The sequence below is a fragment of the Pleurodeles waltl genome, chromosome 4_2 (assembly GCF_031143425.1).
Source record: "Pleurodeles waltl isolate 20211129_DDA chromosome 4_2, aPleWal1.hap1.20221129, whole genome shotgun sequence".
NCBI lineage: Eukaryota > Metazoa > Chordata > Amphibia > Caudata > Salamandridae > Pleurodeles > Pleurodeles waltl.
Window position 1 is genome coordinate 709,844,048 of NC_090443.1, and position 21,493 is coordinate 709,865,540.

Sequence of the window (21,493 nt, forward strand, 5' to 3'; positions counted from 1 at the left end):
AATGTGTACCCCTATCTGATTCAATTGAGACTGGAAAACCAAAACATGGAATTAGGTCTTGCAAAAGCAATTTAGCCACTATAAGACTATCATTTCTCCTTGTTGGGTAAGCTTCAATCCAATGACTGAAACTGCACACAATCACCAGCACGTATTTCAAACCAGCACATGCAGGCATCTCAATGAAATCCATCTGCATTCTACTGAATGGACCTCTCGCCATACCTATGTGGCCCATGTTGACAATTGTTCCTTTGCCGACATTCATCTGTTGGCAAATTATGCACGTATGGCACACCAGCTCTGCCACTTGTCTGAATTTTGGATTGTACCAGAACTGTCTAAAACCCCTAATCATCGCATCTCTTCCAATATGCATTTGACCGTGGTAGTACCTAGCCATTTGAGTTAACAAACTGTTTGGCAAGACTACTTTTCCCTCTACTGTTACCCAAATTTCATCTTCCCTTTGTATGCATCAATGCCTAATCCAATCTGTCCTCTCCTCTTCTGGAACATTGTTCTGTATTGCTTTCAACTCATCTAATGTCTCCACTATCTGCTTAGTAAAATTTGCATACAATTTTTCATTTTCAGACATCAATTCCCAATTTCCTTTGAATGAAATCCCATTCAGAGCACAACATTTTACAACTTGATCTGCATAAGCATTTCCCAATGTTACATAATCTTGTCCTCTCTGGTGTGCACTGCATTTGACCATGGTAATTTTCTCAGGTTTCTGTAAAGCTTGTAACAAATCATGTATCCTTTCCCCATTTTTCACAGGTGAACCTGAAGAAGTCAGGAACCCCCTCTGTGACCTAATTTGCCCAAAGTCGTGTAAATACCAAATCCATATTGGCTATCAGTGTAGATCCTCACTTTCATTTGTTCTGATAATTGACATGCTCTAGTAAGAGCCACTAACTCTGAGACTTGTGCAGATATCACTCCTTTAAGCCATGAAGCTTCTAATATGCCTGTGACTGTACACATTGCATATCCTGCTCTTAATGCACCTCTGTTGTCTCGTAAACTGGAACCATCAACAAAGAGAATTTGATAATTGTCTTCCAGACAAGTATCTTTGATATTGTGTCTTGGTTTGGTCATAATTATGTCACTTCCAAACAATCATGTTCAACATCGTCTATGTTAGACAGATCTTACCCCTCATTTGGTACCAGAGTTTCCGGGTTAAGCACTGTGCACCTTTTTATTATTACATTGGGTGCCCCAAGAATTACTGTTTCATATTGTGTCAGTCTTGCATTTGTCAAATATTGCGTTTTTGACCTGGTCAATAGAATTTCTATTGAATGAGGTACCATCACTGTCAGAGGATAACCCACTACAATATTTTCACTTTGAGTTATACTCTGCTCAACTGCTGCAACTGCTCATAAGCATCCAGGTAAGGCTGCTGCAACATTATCCAAAGTAGCTGAAAAATATGCTACTGGACGATTGACACCACCATATTTTTGTGTCAAGACAGACAAGGAACATCCATCTCTCTCATGACAAAACAATAGAAAAGGTTTTGTGTAATCAGGTATACCCAAAGCTGGTGCTTGACACAAACTCTCTCTTAGCTCAGTAAAAACTCTCGCGCATTCCTCATCCATAATTATGGGAAACATCCTTATGTGTCAACCTTTGCAATGGCTGAAAAATTTGGGATCCACTGACGACAATATCCTTCCATTCCCAAAAACATTCTCAACTCTTTTTGTGAACTTAGCATTTTCATTTTCATTATTGCCACTACTCTATCTCTGGAAATTCTCCTCGACCCTTTCTCAATCAAATGTCCCAAATATTTGACTTCATGCTGATAATACTGCAACTTAGCAGAAGAAACTTTATGACCATTGTCTCACAGAAAATTCAACAATACAATTGTATCCTCTTTGCAGCCTTCCTTTGTTTTTGATGCTATCAACAAATCATCAATGTACTATACTAAAGTCAACTGATAAGGCATTACCAATAACTCCAGGTTCTTTTTTAATATCTGATTGAAAATTGATGGTGATTCTGAAAACCCTTGAGGAATTCTACACCAACAGTAGACTGGTCAGGAATTTGAAACAAAAGAGATATCTGCTATCCTCATGTAGAGGTATTGAAAAGAAAGCTTAGCACAAATCAAGTGACTGTGGACCATTTTGCATCACATGGAATCTGAAACATTATTACTTCTGGATTTGGTACAACTGGACAACACTTCACCACTATGTCATTTATTTTTGTCAAATCCTGAACCAAGCGTATTTTCCCATTCAGCTTTTTCGAACCCATTATTGGTGAATTACACAGAATGCTCATCACTTCTTTCAAAACTACTTGCTCCAAGAATTGTTCTATCAATGGTCTTATCCGTTCTATTATTTCATTTGTCATCGGGTATTGAGCAGTTTGTAGAAACACCACATTCTCTTTCACTGCTACTCTGACTCCTTCAACTCCTTTATTCAAACCAATGTCTTTTCCTGAAAGATCCCAAACCTTCGGTCTAACCCTTTCCTGCAAATCATTCGGCAAATCTTTCTTTAAAAAAATTAGAAAGAAATGTATTAAATCTTCCAAATTGTGCTCTTCGTTTGTCTCTTCTTCGTCAATTGCCTGCTCATCCTCAACATTCAATAAAGCTAATTCACAAGACGTCGTTCTTTTTTTTTTTTCAACAACCGACAAATCTTTCTCATCATCACTAATGGTCTCCATCGTAATACCCTTTCTTGAACACATAATTGAACAATTTATCTTGCACAGTAAGGCCCTCATCACAACCCTGGCGGTCGGTGGTAAAGCGGCGGTAAAACTGCCAACAGGCCGGCGGTCAAAACTTTATATACACTATAAACAAATATGTAAGAATTCAAGTCCAGGTACTGCACCTATATAGTCCGTGGACCACTGGGCCCAAAATGCATGGGCAAGGCCCACACACAATACCCGATCGAAACGGAGAGAACACTGCAGGGGCATCAGATCGAAATAAAACAGGCACCTCAGGGGGAAGGGAAGGGGGGGGGCACCTCAGCCGGATGAGTGCACGACGCCAGCTCCACGAGGGGGCTCCATGCCCACTGATGTATCCTGGGGAGTGCAAAGCCACAGTCTCTCAAGTCTCTCCAGTGGGTGATTTGCCCAATGCTTTATCCTGGGAAGTGCAAAGCCACAGTCTCTCAAGTCTCTCCAGTGGGTGGTTTGCCCACTGCTTCATCCTGGGGAGTGCAAAGCCATGGTCTCTCAGGTGGATGCCTTTCTCCAATGGTTCTGGAGGGGGCTTGGTGCCCAGAGTGCTTCATCCTGCCAAGGACTGAGGTAGTGGATGTGACACTCCACCGATGGTGGGGCAACATCGAAGCTGCCCAGGCCCCTGGAACTTACCACCAGCCTCATATGAATTACCACTGGGGATGGCAACCATGTCTGCGGTGGTGCCACTGGCTCAGGATGTCGCGTGGCCGCTGGAGGTGCTTGCGGCGGGGTCAGTAGCAGCAGTGCTTGCGGCGGTCATTGGGGCGGCGGTGCTTGCGGCGGTCATTGGGCCGGCCGTGCTGGTGGCGGCCTCACTGACTGCGGTGCAGGTGGCTGGCTCACTGACTGCCGTGCTGGTGGCTGGCTCACTGACTGCTGTGCTGGCGGCGGTGTGAGTAGCGGAGGTGCTGGTGGTGGGCTCACAAACTGCGGTACTGGCGGCGGTGTCAGTAGCGGCAGTGCTGGTGGCGGGCTCACTGACCGCGGTGCGGCTGAAAGGCACACTGTCTGCGGTGCTGGTGAAGGGCTCAGTATCTGGGGTGCTGGCGGTGGTGTCTGTGGTAGCGGTGCATGTGGCGGTGCCGGCGGCGGTCTTGTCCTCCGTGCAGGTTGGCGGCGACATTGACTTGGCTTTCTTTTTCAGGCCCTTCCCCACCTTGGATGGTGGCGCAGCTGTCTTGCCACTCCCAACTATTGTCTTGGCTGAGCCCTTGGTGGCAGGTGTTTTGGCCTTCTCCCTCCGGGATGTGGGCAACTTCTTCTGTTTTGGAGGTGGAGGAATGTGTGAATGGTAGTGGGGGTGGTGAGTGCATGTGAGCGGTGTGTGGTGATGGGCGTGCTGGTGATGGAGGTAGTGGCTGAAGATGTAGTGCATGCAGGTGTGAGTGGAGACGTGACAGGGAGGGAGGAGGGAGACGTGGAGGAGGGGGACACAGTGGAGACAGTGGATGTTGGTATGTGTGCATGGGTATGATGCTTGTGTGAGTGCTTGTGGGATGTGTGGTGCTTATGTTTGCCCGAGCCACCCTTGTGTGTTGAGGTGTATGCATGCTGGTCTGATGGTGTGCTTTGGATAGGCTGAGGTACTGGGGATTGGGTCTGGGTGGAGGAAGTTGGAGGGGGAGGCTGGACACAGGGACAATAACTGCCATCAGTGCAGAGGCCAGAGCCTGAAATGCTCGCTGTTGGGCTGCCTGGCCAGAATGAATGCCCTCCAGGTATGCATTTGTTTGTTGCAACTGCCTCTCTACACCCTGGATGGCATTCAGAATGGTAGACTGCCCAATAGTGAGGGATCTCAGGAGGTCAATAGCCACCTCACTGAGGGCAGCAGGGCTGACTGGGGCAGTGCCTGAGGTGCCTGGGGCGAAGGAGATGCCCACCCTCCTGGGTGAGCGGCCACGGGACACACGGCAAGGGGCTGCTGGGAGGGCGGTGCTGGTAGGGGGGGTTGGCGGCTGTTCCTGTAGATGCAGTGGGCACAGAGGGGCCCGCCACCGCAAGGGAGCTCCCATCAGAGGAAGAGTAGGTGTCGCTGGTCTCAGCTCCTGTCCCCGCCGTGGAGCTCCCCTCACCCTCCGTCCCACTGGTGGATTCAGACTCCATTTTCTGGCCCTCCAGGGCCATGTGGGATGCAGCTCCCTCCTGCTCCGGTGACACAGCTCCTCCGCCTGTTGATGCTAATGCACACAAGAACAGGGAGACCACAAAAAGGGGGGGTGGAAGAAAGGCATGTTCAGTGCATACAATACCGCTACCGTCAGCGGACACTACAAACACAGCAGCCCTCTGCACTATGCCAGGCACTTACCTAATTAATCACAGGGACATGGGGTACATGGCCTATGCCTGATTGCTGCGCACATGGAAGTCACAGGAGCCTGACTAGGTGTAGATGGCTCTTACCACTGGTGGGAATGGGGTGCCACTTAGCCTGCCTCACGAAGGGTCCTTGCCTACAAAGCTCGCCTTAGCCTAGGGGAACCCACTGCCCACCTTCCCCACCCAGACACCTCCAATGCGCGCAGAGTCAGCTGAATGAGAGTGGACTCACCCCCTTGTGGCTGCTGTGATGCCCTCAAGCACCCATCCAACTCCGGATATGCCACCGCCAGGATCCGTAACATCAGGGGGGTCATGGTGTGATGGGCACCCCTCCCACGTTGGGAGTCCATCCCCAACTGGGCCTCCGCCGTCTTCTTGCTCCAGCGGCGAAGGTTGTCCCATCTTTTACGGCAGTGGGTGCTCTGTCTGTGGTGGACCCCCAGGGTCCAGACGTCCTTGGCGATGGCATGCCAAATATCCTTCTTCTGGTGGGCGCTGACCTAGAGGAATAGTACAGGGGAAAATGTAAACCTTTTACCGTCCGGACCGTCATAGTCATTGTCCCACGTTCCCACCCTTGCCCTGACGCACATACACTCACCGTCCGATCATGCAGGCCTCATCTCCACCCCCGTATCTTCCATCCACACCACTCCAAACAGGCATTGCCCATACAGCATGCTCACAGTGTACTCACCTGTTTGTCTGGAGGACCGTAGAGTAGCGTGTACTGTGGGAGGACCCATCCACTAGTTTATCCAACTCCTCCGTTGTGAAGGCAGGGGCCCTTTCCCCAGACACATGAGCCATTATCGCTTCCAGACTGAGGTCACAGCAGCACTTCCAGTGTAGGTCCTCTCCTGTCAAAGATCAGGTATCGAGTGAGTAAACAGACAGAAAATGGCGGTCACGTCCGCGGCGGTGTGTACCCTCACCGCCGGCGTACATTATCAGTTGCTCCTGGAACCCATAGGGCCCAATGTTAACCAATGCAGGTTTGCGCCGCGGTCTTCGACCGCCTACCACGACGGTGTACAACGCCAGCGCAGTTACCTCATATCTCCTTGTCCCACATTACAGGTCAGGCAGCCGCCATTTCAGGGGGTCACATGGCATTAATTTTTTATGCGTCACACATATATAGGCCTTGCATATACACAGTAACAGGCACATAGGGGGTCATTCTGACCCTGGCGGTAATTACCGCCATGGCGGAGGTCGGCGGTAGCACTGCCAACAGGCTGGCGGTGCACCGCTGGGCATTCTGACCGCGGCGGTTCAGCCGCGGCCAGAAACGGAAAGTCGGCGGTGTCCCGCCGACTTTCCGCTGCCCTTGAGAATCCTCCATGGCGGCGGAGCGCGCTCCGCCGCCATGGGGATTCTGACACCCCCTACCGCCATCCAGTTCCTGGCGGTTCTCCCGCCGGGAACAGGATGGCGGTAGGGGGTGCCGCGGGGCCCCCGTAAGAGGGCCCCAAAAAGAACTTCAGTGTCTGCCTAGCAGACTCTGAAATTCGCGACGGGTGCAACTGCACCCGTCGCACCTTCCCACACCGCCGGCTCAATTCTGAGCCGGCGTCCTCGTGGGAAGGGTGTTTCCCGCTGGGCTGGCGGGCGGACTTTCGGCGGTCGCCCGCCAGCCCAGTGGGAAAGCCAGAATGACCGCTGCGGTCTTTTGACCGTGGAGAGGTCTTTCGGCGGGAACCGCGTGGCGGGCGGCGACTGCCGTCCGCCGCGGTCAGAATGACCCCCATAGTGTATTGACAAATGTGTGCAATAAAATTATTTTTTTACTACCTCAGTGTTGGCTGAACCTGTGCTCGCTGTTCTCATCCATAGGGCACTTCCGCTGGGGCAGGTGAGGAGATGGTGGCATCCTCCGGTGTACAGACCGCTGGTGGACCTGTCGACAATGGAAGAGAGACATGTAATAGTCACCTACAGACTTGATCGTGCCACAATCCAGGAACTGTGTTCCCAGTTGGAGCCGGACCTGATGTCAGCTATCCGCCATCCCACAGGAATCCCCCCCTCTGGCGCAGGTCCTGTCAGTACTCCATTTCCTGGCAAGTGGGTCTTTTCAAACAACAGTGGCCATAGCATCAGGGATGTCCCAGCCTATGTTCTCCAACGTGTTGTCAAGAGTGTTATCTGCCCTGCTGAAACACATGCGCAGGCACATCGTGTTCCCTCAGGTGGAGGATTTGCCTACAGTGAAAGGTGACTTCTATGCCCTGTGACATATCCCCAACATCATAGGTGTCATTGATGGGACACATGTGGCCTTGGTCCCCCCCCTGCAGGAGTGAACAGGTGTACAGAAACCAGAAGAGCTACCACTCAATGAATGTGCAGATGGTGTGTTTGGCCGACCAGTACATCTCCCATGTGAACGCCAAGTTTCTTGGCTCAGTGCATGACGTTTACATTCTGAGGAATAGCAGCATCCCTTACGTGATGGGGCAACACCAGAGGCACCGTGTGTGGCTAATAGGTGAGGACAAGAACCCTATACCCTGTGAATAGTTGTCCGGGTCTGGGGTTGTCCCTAAGTGTTAGTGTGTGTCTAACAGATTTCCCTCGACATTTGCAGGTGACTCTGGGTACCCCAACCTGTCATGGCTACAGACCCCTGTGAGAAATCCCAGGACAAGGGCAGAGGAACAATGAGGCACATGGGCGAACTAGGAGAGTGATAGAAAGGACCTTCGGCCTCCTGAAGGCCAGGTTCCGGTGCCTCCATATGACAGGTGGTTCCCTATACTACTCACCAAAGAAGGTGTGCCAGATCATCGTGGCCTGCCGTATGCTGCACAACTTGGCTTTGCGACGACAGGTGCCTTTTTTGCAGGAGGATGAAGAAGAGGAGGCAGAAGAAGAGGACATAGACAACAGAAACAACGTGATCTAGCAATATTTCCGGTGAGACACAGGCAAGAAGACATCACTGCCTCCTACATCTGATGAAATTGTTAGACCTATCATCTGTCTGTCACTTTCACCCAGTGTATGGACCCTGAATTGTCACTTTGCCTTTCCATTTCACAGATGTGGCTCCCGCTGTGTGACCTCTGCTATGTTACCTCATGGACTAGAGCTGTGTGACATTGGTATGTTGACAATAGAATGGACATTGCTATTTTCCTCAGTTATTGCAAATACACATTTATGAAAGCACAGACTGACTCCAGATTGTTTTGTGATTCAAGGGTGTTTATTTAAGTGCGAAATAGTGGAGGGGGTTGTAAAATAAGGGGTGATGGTGGAGGAATGTCTATGGCAGAGTCCAGTTATTAGTCTCACAGGTGCATTGTCCTAAGGGCCATAGGAAGTGGAGCTAGGGCAGTTTAAGGATGGGCAGGGTGACAAAGTGAGACAGAAGGATGACATTCAGGGTGGTCTCATTTCTTGGCGGGGGTCTTGGCATTGTTCTCTGTCTTTGTCCTGGATCTCAGGGACTGCTTGTGGGGTGGTTCTCCATCTGCAGGGGGTGGGGGTGCTGGTGTCGTGGTCCTGTGGCGGTGCCTCCTGTCCACTAGCGCCTGCGGAGGTGGTGGGCAGTTCATCGTCCAGGCTAGTGCCAGGGGCCCCTTGTTGTGCCACAGTGTCCCTCCTGGTGTTCACAAGGTCCTTCAGCACCCGTACAATGGTGCCCAGGGTGGTATTGATGGACTTGAATTCCTCCCTGAACCCCAAATACTGTTCCTCCTGCAGCCGCTGGGTCTCCTGAAACTTGGCCAGTACCGTTGCCATTGTCTCCTGGGAATGATGGTACGCTCCCATGATGTTGGAGAGGGCCTCATGGAGAGTGGGTTCCCTGGGCCTGTCCTCCCCCTGTCGCACAGCAGACTTCCCAGTTCCCCGGTTTTCCTGGGCCTCTGTCCACTGAACCGTGTGCCCACTGCCACTGCCCCCAGGTCCCTGCTGTTCTTGGGTTAGTGGGTTTGCCTGGGTTCCCTGTAGTGGTGGACACACTGCTGCTTGACGTGTCCTGGGGACAGTGTTATGGGCCCGCTGGGTGGGTGCTGTGCTGGTGTTTCCTGAGGGGGGAGGCTCTGTGGTGGCCTGTGACTGTGTCAGGGGAACCGACTGTCCCTAGGTCCCAGATGGGCCGGGCTGGTCATCTAGATCCAGTTGGACAGAGCTGCTGTCATCACTGTGGGCCTCTTCTGTGGGGGGGGGGGGATGGACATGTCTGGAACCAACTGTCCGGTGACGTTGGGTAGGGGTCCTGCCGGGGTGTAAAGGCATGATTATTGCATCTGTGTGTGCCATGATGTGCAATGGGTGGGTGACCCTGTACCCCAGTGCTTACATTCTTGTGTAGGACCTTGTGTGATAATTGTTTTGGGGTCTGTGTGGGTATGTGTAGTGGACATGCTTTGGTGATGGGTGTCCATGCTTTGTTGTTGCATGAAGGGCTTGGTGTTGGGATGTGTGGTTTGTGATAATAGGACATATGTGAGGAGTTGGAGTGATGGGGGTGGGGGTGAGGGCGAGGGTGGGGGTATGTGTTGGCATGCAGGTAGGGTGAGGGATATGGTAGTTAAAGATTTGACTTACCAGAGTCCATTCCTCCAGCTACTCCTGCAAGGCCCTCTGGATGCAGTATAGCCAAGACCTGCTCCTCCCATATTGTTAGTTGTGGGGAAGGAGGTGGGGGTCCGCCGCCAGTCCTCTGAACTGCAATCTGGTGTCTTGAGACCACGAAACGCACCTTCCCCGTAGGTCGTTCCACCTCTTCCCGATGTCTTCCCGTGTTCTTGGATGCTGTCCCACTGCGTTGACCCTGTCCACGATTCTGCGCCATAGCTCCATCTTCCTAGCTATGTGCTGCACCTGTGATCCAAATAGCTGTGGCTCTACCCAGATGATTTCCTCCACCATGACCCTGAGCTCCTCCTCAGAAAACCTGGGGTGTCTTTGCGGTGCCATGGGGTGGTGTGGGTGATGTGTGAGGTGGTGTGTGTTGTGATGTGTGAGGGGATGTGTTTTTGTGTGTTGTGTGAGGTGCGTTGATGTTGTGTGGGTGATGGTGTTGAGTGCCTGTGGATGCGTTTGTTGATGGTGGTGTCTCTCTCTGGCCTTCGGTCGCAATTCTGGTCGCAAGGGATTGTGGGTGATGTGGGTGTGTGTTTTATATTGTATTGGGTGTGTGGGAGTGGTGTGTGTATGTGTATCAGATGTGTGTATTTTTCGAATTGTCCAATGTGGTTTGTTGTGTAAATCTATGTGTATTTTGAGCACGGTGGTGTGTACCGCCAATGGTTTACCGCAGTTGAAAGACCGCCGTGTGGATTCGTGGGTCGTGATAGTGTGGGCGTATTCCTTTTGGCGTGATGGTGGAGGTTTTGTTATTGCCAGTTTATCACTGACCTTTGGTGTGGCGGACTTGTGTGGGTGTCTGGATTTTGGTGGATTCCGAGCTGTGGGTCGTAATAGCTGTAGCGGAATTCCGCAGCCGCGGCGGTGTGTTGGCGGTCTTCTGCACGGCAGTAAGCGGGATTTACTGCCAATGTTGTAATGAGGGCCTAAGTCTCTTCCCAATAGGGATAACTGGACTGGAGTCACAAACAACAAAACTATGATAATCCCTAAAATTACAGATTTTTCACAAGAACTGGTTCTGTAAGGGCATTAACCAACTGTTTATTTGCAACCCCTTCTATCTGCACTGTCCTTTCGGAAACAGGTATGTCTGGAAACTTTGTTGTCCTTATCGTTGAGCGTGTTGCTCCTGTGTCAACCAAAAAATTAACCTCATGACCATGTACTTCACCCTGCACATAAGGACCTCTTTGATCCACATCTAATAATGCAGCCATCATATACTCCTCCTCATCTGAACTATCCAACGGCCATTCAGCGTTTATTTCATTCTCACTTTCTTTGCACTTTTGTTTTTACTCTGATTTGTGACCACTTGCGAAAGCATAACCTGTTGCTGTTCAATTGGGCCCTGTATCATTTGGACCTGTCTCGGTATGTGCATTTGCTGTACAGGCACCATCTGCACCTGTGGCTGCATATGTTGTGTTTGTGGCATTTGTACCTGTTGTACCTGAGGTTGTACATTTTGCATTTGTTGCACCGGCTGTAAAGGCTGAAAACCTTGCATATTATTTACATTGTTCTGGAAATTTTGATTTTGACCTCCCATTCTAGGTCCTCTCATGCCCTGAAATGAATTGACACCATTTGTTTGCTGAACCATTCCTCCCTGATTCAACATTGGACACTGTATTTTCCAATGTTCCAGCAATCCACAAAAGTGAAAAGGTAACACTTTTCGCCTTTGTTGTTCATCTTGCATCACCACTGAGCTCAAACCTACACTTCGATTAACTACCGGAAGTATCATTCCACCTCGACCTTGACTCGGAAACAAACCATTTCTCTGTGGCAGTTGTTGAAAATTTCCTTGCAATCCTGTCTGTGCAGCCTTAATCTGCCTCACCATTGCTTTCTCCTTCAGCTTTTTCTGCTTCAACTCAATTTCATCACTACAGTATTTAGCGTACTGCAAAACTTCATCAATTGGCTTTGCTTGCCAGCAGATCAGATGATTCTTGATCATTTGACTTACTTCTGGTTTCAACCCGTCAACAAATCTGAACACCAAATGATTCATGCGCTCCTTTTCAATTGTTTCTGCACCACTGAATTGTTTGAATGCCTTCAACAATCTTTCATAATGCGCATTAACTGATTCCTTCCCTTCCTGTGTTGTTTTATCTATGCACTGCCAATCAACATTTTTCAGCTAAATTCTCATTTTCAAAATCTCAGTGACTTTATAGTAATTTTTCATTACTTCAGGAGATGGCGCACCTGTTTTTAAATCCCTTTGCAGTTCATTCGTCGGGCAATCAACACTTCTCTTGGGTTGTCGGCACGTCATGTAGCACTTGGAATCGCTGCTTCCTTTTCGTTACAAACTTGCTCTTGGACTTATCATGGTCCATGATATTGACATACTTGTCCTTACCTTGGACTTTTTCGCATGATAGGACTTTCGGATTTGGACTAGCCCAAGTTCAGACGCATGGACTCATATTACTTTTATGATTGACTCATTGAATTTGTCGTGCCAGCATTAAGCCTAAATAGCCTTGAAAAAGTCACCAGCGTGACGAAACACGTGTTGGCTGTGTCTGCAGTGAAGTACTTTGTTTACCTTAATACTACGCTCCTGACAATAAAGACATCATCTGTCAAGAATTTTGATGTGGACACCGATGTATTGTTTGTCTCATCTATCCAATAGAAACTAGACATTACATGTTGTAACTAGACTTGTGTTATACTGAAATTTGATTGTGTGCGGTGTTCTATCCTTGCTTATCAACACTTCTCTTGCATTCAATCCACAAATCTGCTGGAACAAAAATGTCAAAAAGTGTATTCAACTCTTCCCACAGACAATTCGAAAGTTTCACAAACCTATCTGTCTGCTGGTACCACTCCATTGGTTTCTCTCTCAGTCTTGGGTAATCATTCGTAAAACTTATAATATCACTTCTGTTCCAGGGTACATGTATAAAATTGCCTCCTGTCGTTTGTCTCATTGGTAAAATTTTTACTGCATCCCCTGTCTGTGACCCATCATCTTTCTTTGGTCTTTCTCTTTTCCTGTCCCATTTACTCTCCCATTTGTCCAATGCACTCCAAACCTGCACTTTCTCAAGTAATTCTTTAAGATGTGTTCTCATCCCCGCAGATCTCATGTGAATAAAGTCTTCTCCCACCAAATTTAATCTATAACTTCTTTTTAGTGTTTTTATTTTTGTCAAATCAATGTCATAATCGTCTGCTACATCTTGTAACTGTTGATAAACCCTGTTTGCTCCCTTTGTAATGACTTTACATAGATATCTCAGTTGCCATTCAGTATAGTATTCAAGTCTGTTCACCCCCATGGTCCCTTCCAAAAGTTCACTCCCTTCCATGTTTAATCTCACCTTGTATATTATCTCTTTGTCTTTATCCCTTCTCTCTTGTTGTTTTGAATTGTTTAAATCTTCCAGCCATTTTGTTATTTCTTGTACAGGCAAGCCTTTCAATGATACTCCATTGGCTTGCGCACCTGCTCCTCGCTCTTGCCCTGAACTTGTACTCTGCTGTAGAGCCATTGTTCCCAATTCCTCAACAAGTGATAAATCTATTAAATAATTTGTCTCATTTAAACTTGGTCCTTGTCTATTCTGCATATTTATCAATGAATTATCTCCACTATTGTCCACACAAACATATAATGGAGTTACGGGACCCATCGTAATAGGTACAGTAATTGCATCTTTATTAATCAGTGTTCCAACTCTCTGTGTCTGTCCTGCACTTGTACTCTGCATCTGTGGAATCTGTATATGTACAGGTTCTCTTAAATTCATCCCTTGGCGACCTTGTGACAACACTAAATTAGTAGTTGTCTTCACAATCTGAGCCTCTGGCTATATCTCAGGAATGTTCACTTCAAACTGCTGTCTGTCACTTCATGAATCATTAAAACTACTCTGCATCTGATCTCTCTCATTGTCCAGGGTACTTTTTGCTGATTCTGAAATCAATGGTACATTTTTTACCTCAAATTATCCCTGATTCTTAAATTAAATGTACAATGTTCTGGGAAAGCTAGATAACCTTCTTTCTTTGTAATCTTGACCCCTTGTTTCAACCAAAGGCATGCCGCTGCACCTCTCTCCTCAAACACAATATATGCTGGAGTATTCTCTAGCAGACAAACCTCTCCTTCGAGTGCCAGAATGTATTCATCACCCCTCAACGCACTTCTCAAAGCTTTGAAAAACTTCATTTCTGACTAATTTTATTTAAACCTGATGTCCACAGAAAAAATGATTCTCAAACTCAATTAAACAAAGTGAATACAAACAGTAAACAAAGGATAAGGAAAGAATAACCAATCATGAAAAGTGACTACGATCCCACAATTCTCTTTGACCCCCCCTCGCCTTCCAATCGTGTTACTCTATTGTCGGACTGATTGACAAATTTGTGTGCGATTTCTTTTTTCTAATCCACCAATCCCAGCGCCGCACCAACTACATCACACCTACACATTCACCCCCTTTCACTGAGATGCTGACAAAGTCTGTCGTACCAATCTTTCACAACCCACACGCAAAATCAACGCAATATTAATTTGCGAGCTATCTTAAAATAAAGAAAACAAATTCGCTCATTTACTACAGGTTGGGTAACACAAACGCTTCAGAACCTTCCAAAGTAACCTTCAGCTTTCACCTACTTCTTTTTCACAGTTCTCACAATCGTGAGCAAAATTCGACCTGCGAACTTCACTTCTCCACTGTTCCTTGGATTACTGTCTAGTGCACTTAGTACTCACCAAGTCTTCAGTATAATTCCATTCACACCAATTTCTCACAAACTCAACTTACCAATCACAGCGCATCAATCTACTGAATGAACGAATTATAGCATATACCAAGTGTCTCTCTACACTTCTCAATATACTCTGGAGTCCCAGGCGTCTCTCCTTAGGTCTGTCATCATCAACCACGTGGATAATTTTTCCTGCATCAAGCACCACCCTCAAATGAAGAACGCCGCTTCCCTACTATCATACCTATAGGAGTAAGCCCACTCCATCTAATCAACTAATTTAAGTATTTCTACTCCTCTAGACTCATATCCAACACAATCATCTGCAAATTAGCTAAAGCTGTGCAAGCACAAAAACACTTCATTCAAATACGACCAAACACCGCCAGGAACATACCCTTCAACCTAGGGGGTCTCTAAGAACCGGGGATAGTCACTTAAGGCAACTAGCAACTCATCATGTTAAGTCTGTCTAACAATTTGAAAAAGAAAAGAAACGAAAAGAACAGACCAACAATTTTAGCACACCCAAACCTCACAACCTCATTATGACATCATCAAAACAATGACGTAACCGTCATCTGCTACCTAAAAACTGCTGCAGCGCCACAGAATCCTAGCTATTATCTACAGTGAATAGTGGATTCTGCGCTAAAGGACGATGGATCGAAGCAACATAGGTTTGAGGGGATGTCATCAATGAACAACGTGAGTATCAACAAAAGTTAACAACAATCAATATATTAAACTTCAATCAATAACCACACCAGTTTATTAAGAATAATTCATAGATTTATTTACCTATATTAACAGTGCTAATGTCACGAAAATAACTCTCAAACACAAATGTTAAGCATATAAGATCAATAGCGGTTGATTAAAGCCTCTTATATATCTCAATTTGATCAAGACAATTAAACAAATTATCTCCAAAAGAATCACACTTACTAATAATACAAAAAACGGTAATAATGGCAAGGTATACATTAGTTCAGCATCAATGATTTCAAAGTAAGTCATGAGCATTTCAAATTAGTTCCCTCACTAACCACAAATTAGCATCAACGTGTAGGGCTTCATGTGAAAAGAATTTAGTAACACAAATTTAGAAAAAACTCAGTTATTGATAAAAATATATTATTATTATTATGCAGCAATTAAGTCATAAGTTGCAGCTGTTACCTAGAAAGCAAAAGAGACACATATTACATTACAATGAAATACATTACTGTGACAGGCTGTTGACATCAGACCCGTCCGAGGAAGCGGAGTGGACTGACACTGCCACCTCCAACCCGGAAGGGGAAGGTTCGACAACCAATCCCCTACGACTTCCGGGGCCCAAAGAGCTTTCCTGCCGGTACAAGAGAGGAGAACGGAGGTGAACGGAGAGAGAGGAGCAGAAGGAGCAGGAGAAGAGGGAGGAGACGACAGAGGAATCGTGCTTCGCCGGGAGAACGACTGGGAGCCAAGCGGACTCGAGGAGCGTGGCCCAGAGGGATTCAAGGCTCTGCCAGCGGCGCGGCCCTGCAAACTTTCCAGCCACGCTTCAAGAGAAGCGTGGCTGTTCCAGGTGCGTCCTACTTGCTGGGAAGGGAAAAGCGAGGGTGGCTGGGAGGAGGTTGCGGGACAGAACCAGAGAACGCTATAGCGGGAGGAGGAGGAGCGAAGAAGGGGGGAAACGCTGTACACACAACAGTAGAAAGGAGTAAGACAAAAATAGAAAAGAGCAGGAGATACAAAGAAGACAGTACGAAAGCAAGATAACACTAAAAGGAAGGCAGACAGAGAGAGAGAGATCAGACAAAGGTAGCTAAGAAAATACCCAAAGCAGCAAAGAGGAGGTTCAAAACAGGATCACAGGAAGACTGGAAAAGAGAGAGAGAGGTTACAGAGGAGTAACCCAAAAATAGGCAACAATAAAATAATAAAGGATAAAGGAGGAAGAGGGGAAAAGAACCAAACATAATCCCACAAGAAAGCAAGAACAGGGAAAAGGGAAGACAGAAAAGAAGGAAGGAACGAGATAAATAGGATAAGCAACTTACCAGTGCTTTATCTTGTGTTTCCTCACATGTGCCTCCCAGGAGCCCTGGAAGAAGAGAGAAAAGGAAAGGAGAACCTGAAGCGCAGCTTGTACCGGAACAGGACTGATTACTACTGAATACTTCTCTTGCTCACAAAAAAAAAAAAAACTCACCAGAACCAGCAATACACTGACTTTGTGTCCTCATTGAGTCGCCCGATCACAATTACCAGTAGTAAAAGTAGAAACAGCAAGTAGCTTGCTTCAGCCAGGGGACACCATCAGTTATGGCCTAACGACAGCTAAACCCACTCAGCCGATAAGTCTTGAATCATCAGAGTAGAACTTCATCTGCTCTAGTCTGCTCTCCAAAACTATAAAGATTCCCCTTCTACAGAAATCTACCCAAGTTGTTATACTAAATCCGAATAAGCTTATGATTGGTCAATCTACGGGTGGTTTCATGTCAGCCAATCAACAACTAAATTGATGATCTAAAACTCAAAAAATTTACGCTAACTATAACATTTTTTTCAAAAATAACATTTCCTCTTCTGTCTCATCTGTAGCTCCATTGTTTCATCGCCTCTCGAATATCTTGTCTCAGGAAGAAACTTTTACTGTTTCAACTCACTTCCATCCTCGAGGAAAGACCAGTTATTAGTAACATTCTCAAACAATAGGACATTTCAACTTATGCAATGCTTGGTTAAAACATGACCTTGTAAGACTTAACGCAGCAACCCACTTTGGGTAGCTGTGAGCACATCTACACAAACTTCGAAAACACTTTATGTAAGCTTTTGAATCATGGAAAATAACCACAGCTTCTAGTTAGAATTTTGCTCAGCTAAGAACCGAAAAGCGAACGTTTTCAAAAGTCACTTGTTTTGCACGTTAATTCATTACACATTTTAGTATAAAAATCATCAATAAACATATTAGAAAATTCACACTCTGACAAAAGCTAATGCTTTGACTTTTAAAAGTACTGCAGATATGCACTTCACTCTGACACAACACATTTTTCTTCAGCAGTGGAGCAATACCTGCGCTGCTGCACATATACAAACCTGCCCTGCTGTTCCGGTAAGTACCAATACTCTCCTTTGCCACAAATAAGTTCCAGTTCCAAGAGGAGAAAATGTAGTGCCAATACTTAGTATCTGTGAGTACCGGCCTGTTTAAGGCACTATCCCTGACTGAATGCAGTAGTACATAGTACACTGGTGTATAGTACAGTGGTGGAGAGTGGAATGCTGCAGAGTAGAGTGTCAGTGCAGTGATGTAGAGTGGAGTAGAGTGGCACAGAGAGCAGTGGCATAGAGTACAGTGGTACAGAGTAGAGGGCAGTGGCGTACAGTGAAGTTGTTTAGAGTGCATTGGCGCAGAGTGCAATGGCATAGAGTGGCATGGGGTAGAGTTACATAGAGTGCAGTGGAGTAGTGTGGCATACAATAGAGTAGCAGAGAGTGCAGTAATGCAGAGTGGTGCAGTGTCATAGAGTGCAGAGTAGACGCATGTGGCATAGAGTGCAGTGGTGTAGAGTGGAGTATTGTAGAGTGGTGTAGAGTATAGTGCCTAGAGTGCAGTGGCGTAGAGTGCAGAGTAGAGTGTCAGTGCAGTGGTGTACAGGTTCTGGCAAGGCAAGAGAAAGCCATGCATGATAACCCTGAATTGTGATCCGTAGAATGGTCAGTAGGAAACAATGAGCAGTGCATTAAGCCTTTCTTAAAAGTCTTTACTGGTAAACCCCATCTCATGCAGGGAGGTGGGCAGAAAGCCAGTGAGCCACCCATTGGACCTGTGCAGCTGAATAATAGCATTCTAAGTCTAGAAGACCTAATCCACCCGCAGTCACAGTTAGCTTTAGAGTGGAAAGAGCTCCTGATGGCGCCGCAGTGACCAAATCAGATGTGTGGCCTGTCTGAAGAAGGAATGAAGGACGAGCAGAGGAAGGTTTGCAAAATAATACTATCTTTAGGGTAGCACACCATCTTCACTAGTGCCACATGGCCTTTACAGAAAGCAGAAGAGAAGACCAAAAAGCTAACTTGGCTTGGAGGGACCGTTCGCTCTGCCGAGATTTTCTTCCTGGAAATCAGTGTAAGAATGGTAGATATTAATCACTAGGTATCAAAAGGTAACTGGTTCCCAGTTCAATCTGAGATCTAAATGTATATAAAGGCAAAAACAGTGCCATATGTCAAAGAAACACTAATTACATAACAAAAATAGTAAATGGTGGTTGTGCAATTTACATCCCAAATATTTTGAAGATTCTATGTGTACTTGCCACTTAGGGATAACCCAGATCTCTAGTTTGGCTTTTGCTCAATTTCAAAACCATATAAAGGCATGGAAAAAGCGGGCAATTGCCTTGCACAACCTTTTAAGGGGTCTGGCCCCTGCTCACCCTTCAAAAGCATTAACAGCAGACCATTGCTCCAGAGGAGTTTGCCAAGGTGGATGGGTGTTGCTTGTTCAACCACTTGACAGTGCCCCTTCTGTTTCACTCCTGTGTGCAGAGACAACTCCCCAGGTACCTAATACCTTCGAATAGTCTTGGTGGACCCATCTTGTCTGATTTTAGGAATTGTCCCACCTTGTACTTCTCTTCCTTATTTAACCAGTTCTTGGCAACAACCCTTTGAATTACTTGCTGTGGATCTCCCATTTGCTCTCGATTTCATCCTCCTCTTTTATTATCTTTGATTGGTAGTCCGGGCTCCCATTTCTGAGATAAATGTAGAGTCCCGGACATTCACTCTAGTTCTGTGAGACCACAGACAAGTTATGGGTACATCACATCCTGACATTAGGTGTGAGACTGTCGCCCACACCATCTGCCCTGCCTCGTTAAGTTGAAAGTCCATGGGCGGTTGGGGTAAGCCAGATGTTTTTGTTCAATTTGTTTAAACTAGCATAAGGTTAATTACCTTAATGTTTCCCAAACTTTGCCAGGGGTTTTAAAATGTTCAGAAACATAATCAAAATTATGCTGTTACTTTCTCTTCAGGAAAGATCGGGTAGATTTGGGTAGGGGTGATGGCCTTGCCGCAGTACTGAAGGGCATTCATTTACTACTGTACAAGGACGTAATGTGACACCTGAATGTAGCATACCAGGAGGCAATCACAAAAAGACCACAGTGAATAAATAGTGCTATGTTAAAAAAGAGTAAATAAATGCACTGACAACATAGTGAGGCATGGCTTCTCTTGCATGTGTCTGTAAAACTGACGTTTGTTCTTGAATTTTTGTCCTGAATTTTGACCCTTTGTCCTGAATTTTTGTCCTGAATTTTGACCGTTTGTCCTGAATGTTTTACAGTCCTGTCCATAATTTGCCTCAATGCCAGTTGGTCACCCTACTTGTAATAACAAAATGTATTTCTCTCGAGGAAATGTGTGTAAACCTGAATGTTCTTACATTATTACAACTGTTACAACTCAAAGCGTATGGGAAAGCAACACTCACAAGAACTAACAATGGGCCTACTGATAAAGGACGTAATGATCTACAAATTGATTCTTATTGTATCAACTACTGTACACAGACAGAGAAGATCCAATCATCAACATGTGAAAGACTGTATAAGTATATCTCTGATTTAGAATATTAATATTATTGGACAAATGTTATCACAAGATGCTGTTAACCAATGAAAACATGGGACAACTTTAATTCAACCGCACTGCTCTTGGAGTTCTCAGTTATCCCGATGCCGCTCACTTCTTTCGAGATCCAGTCTCTTTGACACTTTGTCATTTTGACAACTTCTAGCCTGTCTCCTGACATTTTAGTACTTTGCTATTTTGAGTTTATCCTTATGCTCCATGAAATGATGCTGGTGCCTGTAGCGCTTTGCTGCCTGCCTTAAATATTATCTTAATGGTTCGGAGAACTTAGAGCCCCAATTCTGAACCATTCCCCTCCATTGCTTCTCTGTCCTGATGCTGATGTCCCCCTGATGAAGACAACGCCACTTGCTCATCCTTAAGGACAGGTATATGCTGAAATGTTTGTTATTGATTTGTCTTTTGTTTTGTAGGTGCCAACTGCTTCTTTTTGATAGAGCCATAGTTAGATGTTTTCCAAATTTATGTTACTCTATTCATCTGTTTGACAACGAACTGACGTCATTCAATTTCTGATTCAATGTATGTTATTTCCATTGTGCAATTACTCTTCCTATTGATCTGTACTGTCCCCATTGAAAGTCTGGCTATTAATACTTTAGTAAAGTTAAGATTCTTTAGACGTTTCGGTCAACCAGTGTTGTTTCTGTATCTTTATCATTGGTTTTGAGACTAATTTACATGATACTAGCATTGTTAACCTCAGGAAATACATTTCTTCAATTTGATACTAATGGTGTGGTTATTCGTGGCCCAATGGGCTATGGTGTGTAAAGTTACTGACTCTAAGAATCATATTGTTTATTTGATTATATCATGAGATGTACAGATTTAATGGTGTGAACATTTTAAACGAGTAAAAAGGTCCATCGGCCTAAGAACGTATCCCATTATGAATTAATGTAAATAAACAGATAGGGTAAGACGCACACACACCAGACACTAACTGTGTGTGAGCATATTGATCTAGGCCCAGTCCTTGATGATGAGTGGTTCTAGACCTTGTCCTGAACCAGTAGAGGTGCACCAAGCACACCTACTTAGGGACAGAGGACTACCATCCTTTTCACGGATTTCATGCATGGAGCTCAGTGGTGGCAGCATACCGGGAGTGGGAAATTATAGTGACAGGCCATTTTACCTGTAAAACATGAAAACAAGCTTAGAAGCTCATTCATCTATACTTCTGCTGCTCACGTTGAACCCGGACATGTGTTGTACATGTGTATTTGTGCTAGTATTAATATTGTGCTGTCTGTCAATGATGCAGGCCTCTGTGTTCCAATATGGAAGCCCACAGACTGGACCACACTACATGATGGAGGAGAGGTTGCTTTCCCAGACAGCACATGTCTATTGCTGGCATCTC

The 21,493-nt window shown here is 46.0% G+C and overlaps 1 long non-coding RNA gene across 1 annotated transcript in view; it reads left to right on the forward strand.

The window, feature by feature from the left end:
• LOC138293221 (uncharacterized) overlaps window positions 1–20,745 on the forward strand; it is a 43,658-nt gene extending 22,913 nt beyond the window's left edge. The window contains exons 2-3 of the long non-coding RNA XR_011202930.1: window positions 15,695–16,030; window positions 16,545–20,745. This is a non-coding gene — a long non-coding RNA (uncharacterized lncRNA). The remainder of the gene's footprint in view (window positions 1–15,694; window positions 16,031–16,544) is intronic.
• The last annotated feature ends 748 nt before the right edge of the window (window positions 20,746–21,493 follow it).